The 6,844-nt window shown below is 38.4% G+C and overlaps 1 pseudogene; it reads right to left on the bottom strand.

Annotated features, from left to right (window-relative positions):
- Positions 1-6,844, bottom strand: part of LOC102482306 (keratin, type II cytoskeletal 8-like) — a 34,148-nt pseudogene that overhangs the window by 2,916 nt on the left and 24,388 nt on the right.

Raw genomic sequence — 6,844 nt, 5'->3', positions numbered from 1 at the left:
CAGCTTGCTTTCTCATTTTCTGTCTCTCTGTGTGTCTCTTTTTGGGCAAATTGAATAATAATAATAATATGGTAATAAAGTTAAAATAAAATAATTCTTTATAAAAGAGAGAAAGCTCTACTAGTATTATTTTAAAAACCTGCTTGTTAACTTTTACTTCATTCATTCAAAATAAATAACCCTTTAAAGTAGAGTAATAGTTAAAGCCACTATTTCTCTATTTGATAACTTTAGGCTACAATTTCCCCCCTATCTAATTTAAATTTCATAATTAAAATATAGGGACTAGCAGTGTCCAAGTTTTTGTCTGTGTTACTAAGTTTCAGGCGTTTCTGACACATTTTCAGAACTGACACAGCACAGTGTTGTAACTATAACATCGGGTTATGCAAAGGGCATCATATGTGCTTAGCAACTGTGGGAAAGGGTATTCAGAGTGAAGGATGGAGATTTGTGGTTTTGTAAACAAAAATAAGTTGCTGTAGTAGATAATATTTTATTCTCCTATGAGCTTAAAATTTGCTTCAATAGCAGACTAAATGATTCATTAGGCTTATTAATTAGACACCAAATTCCTAACCAAAAATCATTTAATTAAGCTTAATAACAACAGAGAGGGACCACAAGGACAGAGAAATAGGAGCAGGAAACTATTTTCTGTATGTGCAAATAAGTACAGCTACCACTAATTCTTCCCTTATTTTTTTTTTTTTTTTTTTTTTTGCCAGAGAGCCTTGCAAATTCTAGACTAACCACTTCTCTGTCAGAGTTCAGAAAGAGAATAAAAAACAAAACGAAGCTGACACCATTTTTTGCTCATGATGTCATTTCTGTCTTCGAAAGCCCACGGGTCCGATTTTGATGTCAGGGTGCGTAACTCTGCAGTGACAGCCCCAAATGTATTTGAAAAGGGAAATAACCTTTCAGCTCCACGGCAGTCATTTTCCCTATGAAGACAAATATAGCCCGGGTTGAAATCACTTAGTGTCAATCAAGGTAACCAGAGCAGCTCAGCGTTAATAATAAATTTAGTCACGTGCTCCCATGGAGAGAGAAGTGTGAGATAGCTGAGCACTCGTTCCATGTGACACCTACCACCTTCCATGTCAGGCCACAGTTCTCATAGCCCAGCTGGGAAGCAACAGGGCAATTTAATCTGCCACCCACTCTAATTGCTAAACTGAAAAAATTATCAGGGTTGCCAAAAAAGGGCTTTCAAAGCTCTGGGTCTAGGCTTGGTGCTTGGTATGCAAGCCATGCCTGGAGTTATTAGGGGTGCACTCAGGTTCTATGGAGTGGAGGCTTATACAACTGCTAGTCTCTCTTTAAGGAAAAGAGTACAAAACTACAAACATGGAATTAGAAGCATGGTCTTGGCAGGTGCCAGGGCAATGGGAGTCCCCAAACAAAGTTTAAGCCTCATTATCATCAGGGTAAAATCACCTCTCTCTTGTTGTCATGGAAACGAAAAGATTATTGACTTCTTGTCTCTATTCTAGATTCTGCATAGACTGATCGAGGGCTGTACATCCTCTCTTATGTAATAGTTCATACATCTCCATGTTTCCACATGTGAAGATGAACTAAATACTGCTATCGTGGGTCATACAATTACCTACCAACCCTTCAGCCCACCTCAAATAAATGCAAAATTGTGTTTCTGACAGGCACTAATCATCAGTTGGTATGCCTTGATACTGCTATCCTCTGTGACAACAACTTTAAAAGGTTGAGAACGAGAGCCAAAATGTGGCACAGTGACCAAGATGCTGGACTCTCATATGGCCAATTGTGATTTGAGTCCCAGACCTAGTGGCTTGAAAATCACTGTGGGCGCATGTGCATATGTGCTCAAAATCCTGAGAGGAGAGCAGAGGGGAAGCGATTGCAGCATGGTTATCTCCCCTTAGTGGTGATTTCTCACTTTCCCTATCTCTGTCTCTGTCTTTCTCTCTCTCTTCGGAAAGCACATGTGCCCTATAGCAAGTCTTCCCCCCCCCAGGTTAAAATAAAATAAAAAGTTGAGGATATGTCCCAAATATTCTTAGTTTTCCCAAAATATTCCACAATAAAACTTTTGAAGATAATGACCACAGACTAACTCACCAGAATCCAAAAGAATAAAATAATAGACTTAGGGAAGACTAATTTAAAGTAGCCAATTTCAGGCAAACCAAAGATATTCTGTCTTCTTTAAGTATTAATAAGCAAATTAAAAACATTTTTTGTCACAAATTGGAAGTCAGAGTTTATTATCTAAAATGCTGTGTTAGTTAAACATTTCAAATTAATCGACTGAAAGAAAATCTTATTGATTGACCAGCCCAGTGGCCTAGTGATTAAAAGAGTCAGATCCCATGTGGCCGACGTACTTCAAATCTCAGCCCCAGCAGCTTGAAAAACACACCAGTCATGTGTGTATGTGTGCTTCAAATCCCAAAAGGATGGAGAAATGGAGGATAAAGGATTATTGCATGACCACATCCCAATGGAGGGTGCTTTCTCCCTCCTTTGCTCTGTCTCTCTCTGGCAAGCATGCACACCCTCCTGCAAAACAGAATAAATAAATAAACTGATAAAAAGAAATTTACACGATCACTTCAACAGAATCAGAAAATTATTTCACAAAATTTAATATTCATTCTCAGCAAACTTACTGAACTGAAAATAGAAGAAAATGTCTTTTCTTGATAAGGAATATCAACTAGAAACTTGAATATCTTATGTAAGGATGAACTAAGAGGGGACCAGCAGGTGGCATGGTAGTTAAAGGTGCTGGATTCCACATGGCTGACAGCATTTGAGTCCTGGACCCGGCAACTTGCTTTCCACCTTTTCCTTTCACTCTCTTTCTCTGTCTCTATCTGGTCAGATTAAAAAAATAATGATAACAAATGGAATTAAATAAACATATTTTTTTTTAATTTTAAAAAGGATGAAGAGGATTATTCCTATTGAGGTTAGGAAAAAGATAACCTACCACCATTATCCCACTTTGACCTGGAAGTCTTAGTCAATTAAATGACAAGGAAAAGAAATAAGATATAGAGATTTGGAAGGAAGAAACAAAACTATCAAGATTTGCAGAAACAAAATTACGGACCTGGAAAATCTAAAAGAACCATCTGTATTAACAACCGAAATTCACAGAGTTCATTCAGTTCAAGCAACAAGCTTAATATTAACATACAAAAAACTTGCCTCTATTGTACAGTAACTATAACAAAATACCATGAAAAAGATTCCATTTACAAAAGCTACAAAACTATAAATTACCTAAGAATAAACTAAAACTGTGCGAGATCTAAATGAAGAAAAATGATGCCATTTTACAAGGACATAAAAGAAAACCCAGATAGATGGAGGAAATGCTCATGTATCTGGTTGAAAACAGTTGGCATTGCAAAGATGTTCATTCTCCCCAAGCTAGTCTATAAATTTAGTGATATTGCAACCAAAGTCACAGTGGGATTTTTTCAAAGAACTGACACTAATCTAAAATTCTTCCAGAAGAGAAAATGTGAATGAATATCCAAGAAAATGTTGAAAAACAAGTTCTAAAAGACAGAAGATGCTGTTCTAAATTTCTGAACTAGTCCAGTAGAGGTTGACTTGAGGAGGAGTAAGAGGGAACACTCAGGCACATGGAGCATACAGAATGCATATGTCATAGCCGTGACCTCAAAGGATATGAGTCTGCATCAAACAGGACAGCTTGCTGAGCAGTTTTGGGGTTTTCTGGAATTCCACTATGCAGACAGGCTTAAGTGCTGGCCATGGTCTGCCTGCCAGGAGAAACTGCTAGGTGATGGGAAGTCCTAAACAAGGTTTTCTGAAGAACACAGAGCCCCAGTTGTAACACCTCAAAACTCCAGAATGGTTTTACGAAAACACTTTTGGCAAGCTGCATTATCTAGACCTATTATCAGGTTCAATTTCTTGGTACACTGCTATAATACCATGTTGCTGCACTAAACACAAATTAAATTACAATAACCAGGCATCATAAATGCCTGGTTACCCTAAGAATATGTAACAGGCTCTGTGTGTTGCCTGATTATCATCACTACTCATTCTCAAGCCCATAGACTCCTAGACTTTTTAGAAATGTAGAAGAGCATATTTTCTCCTTTAGAACTCCCTTTTCAAAGTTTTAAACAGTTAAGTCATTTATTTATTTTTCAAAAAGATTAATTTATTATTATTATTATTATTATTTTGTAATTTGCTACAGGGCATATGTGCTTGCCAGAGAGAGAAAGAGGTGGTGGGGGGAGAGGGAATGAGAAAGCAAGCTGCCAGGTCTGGGACTTGAGCCCCAGTCAGTCATGTGGGAGTCCAGTGCCTTAACCACCACACTACCGGCTGACTCCAGATAAGTTATTTATCTACTATAAGGAACTGCATGAAACAAGCCTGAATATTGCCTATCACCATAGCAAAATATAATATAGGGACCAGGACATGCTATAACGGTTACATCGCTGGACTCCCACATGGCCAACTGTGGTTCACTTTCTGAACCTGGTGGTTTGAAACTCAAGCTGGGCACGTGTGCATGCATGCCCCAATTCCTAAGAGGAGAATGGAGGAGAAGGGTTTGAAACATGGCTATTCCCCCGGGGTTGATTTCTTGCTTTCTGTCTCTTTGTCTCTCTCTCTCTGTCTCTCCAGAAAGTACACATAGCAAATAATAACAATAATGAAAATTATATAAAGCTGTGTGAAATGAAACATTGTAATGTTGGTACAAGGATAAAAAAAATATAGCTCAGGGCTACTAGGTCACATAGTGGTTAGGACACTGGACTCCCTCCCACATACATGACCATGGTTTGAGTCCTGGACCCGGTGACTTGAAAATCATGCTCAGTGTGCGTGTATACATGCCCAAAATGCCAGGAGGTTAATGGAAGAGAAGGGACTGTGGCATGGCCATCTCCCCTGGGGGGGTGCTTTCTTACTTTCACTTTCACTGTCTCTCTCTGGCAAGTGCACATGCCCTATGGCAAAAACCTTAAAAAATATATATAATGTATGTATATAATTTTATAAAATATATAAATACATATAGCTATATGTATCTCAACAGAACATAAGGAGAAATCTAAAAGCAGAGCCATGAACATATGGGAATGTATTATATGATAAATGCAGCATTTCAAATCAATGGAGAAAGGATAGACTATTTGAGGAATGGTAATAGAGCAACTTACTGTTCATTGGGGAAAAATTAATTTACATAATTACATTAAAAATTTTTTGCCAGAGGGTGCATACGCTTATCAGAGAGAGGCACAGAGAGAGGCATAGTGAGAAAACACCTTCCATGGGGGATGACCATGCTAGAATCCTTTCTCCTTCACTTCTCTTTCCTTTTTGGGATTTTAGGAACATATGCACATACCCAGTATGTTTTTCAAACCACCAGATCTGGGGCTTGAACCACATCATCAGTAATGTGGGATCCAACTGCCTTAACACCACTGGCTGGCCCAATAACTAATTTTAACTATTCAAAAATACTAAGTTTCACAACAATTAAAGACCTGAACAAGATGCAAACTATAAAAATTAGAAAAAAAATTAGAGAATAAGATTTAGGGATAGCCTATGCAAAAACTAGAGGAAAACATGGTTACAATTTGCTTTGATGAATTGTAAAATTCTGTCAACAGAAAGCACCATAAATGTATCAAAATAAAGGTAACAAATAGGAAAAGATATTTGCTACATATATAATAAAGGATTGATATTACAAATACATAAGGGGGACCAATGGATGGTGTAATGGTTATGTTGCTGGACTCCCACATAGTCGACCTCAGCTCAAGTCTCAGATCCAGTGGCTTAAAACTCACATTGGGCGCATATGAGTGTGTGCCAAAATCCTGAAGAAAGAATGGAGGAGAAGGTATTGCAGCATGGGTCATCCCCTTTGGAGGGTGATTTCTATGTCTCTCTATCTGTCTGGCAAGCACATATGACCTATGGCAAAAATCGCTCTCAAAAAAAAAAAAAAAGGGAACTCCTTCAAAAAATAGAAAAATGAGTGAAAGATATGAACTAGTAACTTATATAAGACAAACTACAAATTAGTACCACCCATTAAAAAAAGGTCATACTCCTTCCTAGATTTAATAGATTAAACAATAATAGTGAGATACTATTTTTTTACTTGTGGTTGATAATATTTTTGTTTGGGCAAATCTTTATTTATTTATTTATTTTTGTTCATTTCTGAAAGATATTTTTTTTGGGGGGGAAGGTTTTTTCGCTATAGGGCACGTGCACTCGCCAGACAGACAGAGAGAGACATAGAGACAGAAAGCGAGAAATCACCCCCCCAGGGGGGATGGTCATGCTGCAATCCCTTCTCCTCCATTCTCCTCTTGGGATCTTGGGCATGCATACACACGTGCCGGGCGTGAGTTCTAAGCCACCGGGTTTAGGACGTGAACCACGGTCGACTATGTGGGAATCCAGCGACATAGCCATTACGCTAACGGCTGGTTCCCTGAAAGATATTTTTATAACGTATAAAATTCTGGTTAGACAATTTCTCCCCCTTTTTTTTTTTTTTTTTTTTTTTGACAGAGAGACAGAGACTGTGAGAAAGTCAGAATTCACCACCAAGGATAGATGGCCACACTGCAATCCCTTCTCATTCATTCTCCTCCCTGGATCTTGGACATGCATGCACAGGTGTCTGATGTGTTTCAAGCTGCTAGGTCTGGGACTCGAACTGCAGTCAGTTATGTGGGAGTCCAACAACATACCTGTTACCCCATCTGCTGCTCCTCCCCTCTAGCACTTTTTTTTTTTTTTCAAGCTGGTAGGGCCA

This window comes from Tupaia chinensis, unplaced genomic scaffold (assembly GCF_000334495.1).
Source record: "Tupaia chinensis unplaced genomic scaffold, TupChi_1.0 Scaffold000661_1, whole genome shotgun sequence".
Classification (NCBI taxonomy): domain Eukaryota; kingdom Metazoa; phylum Chordata; class Mammalia; order Scandentia; family Tupaiidae; genus Tupaia; species Tupaia belangeri.
Note: the sequence above shows the minus strand (reverse complement) of the source record. Positions and strands in the feature narration are given on the sequence as shown.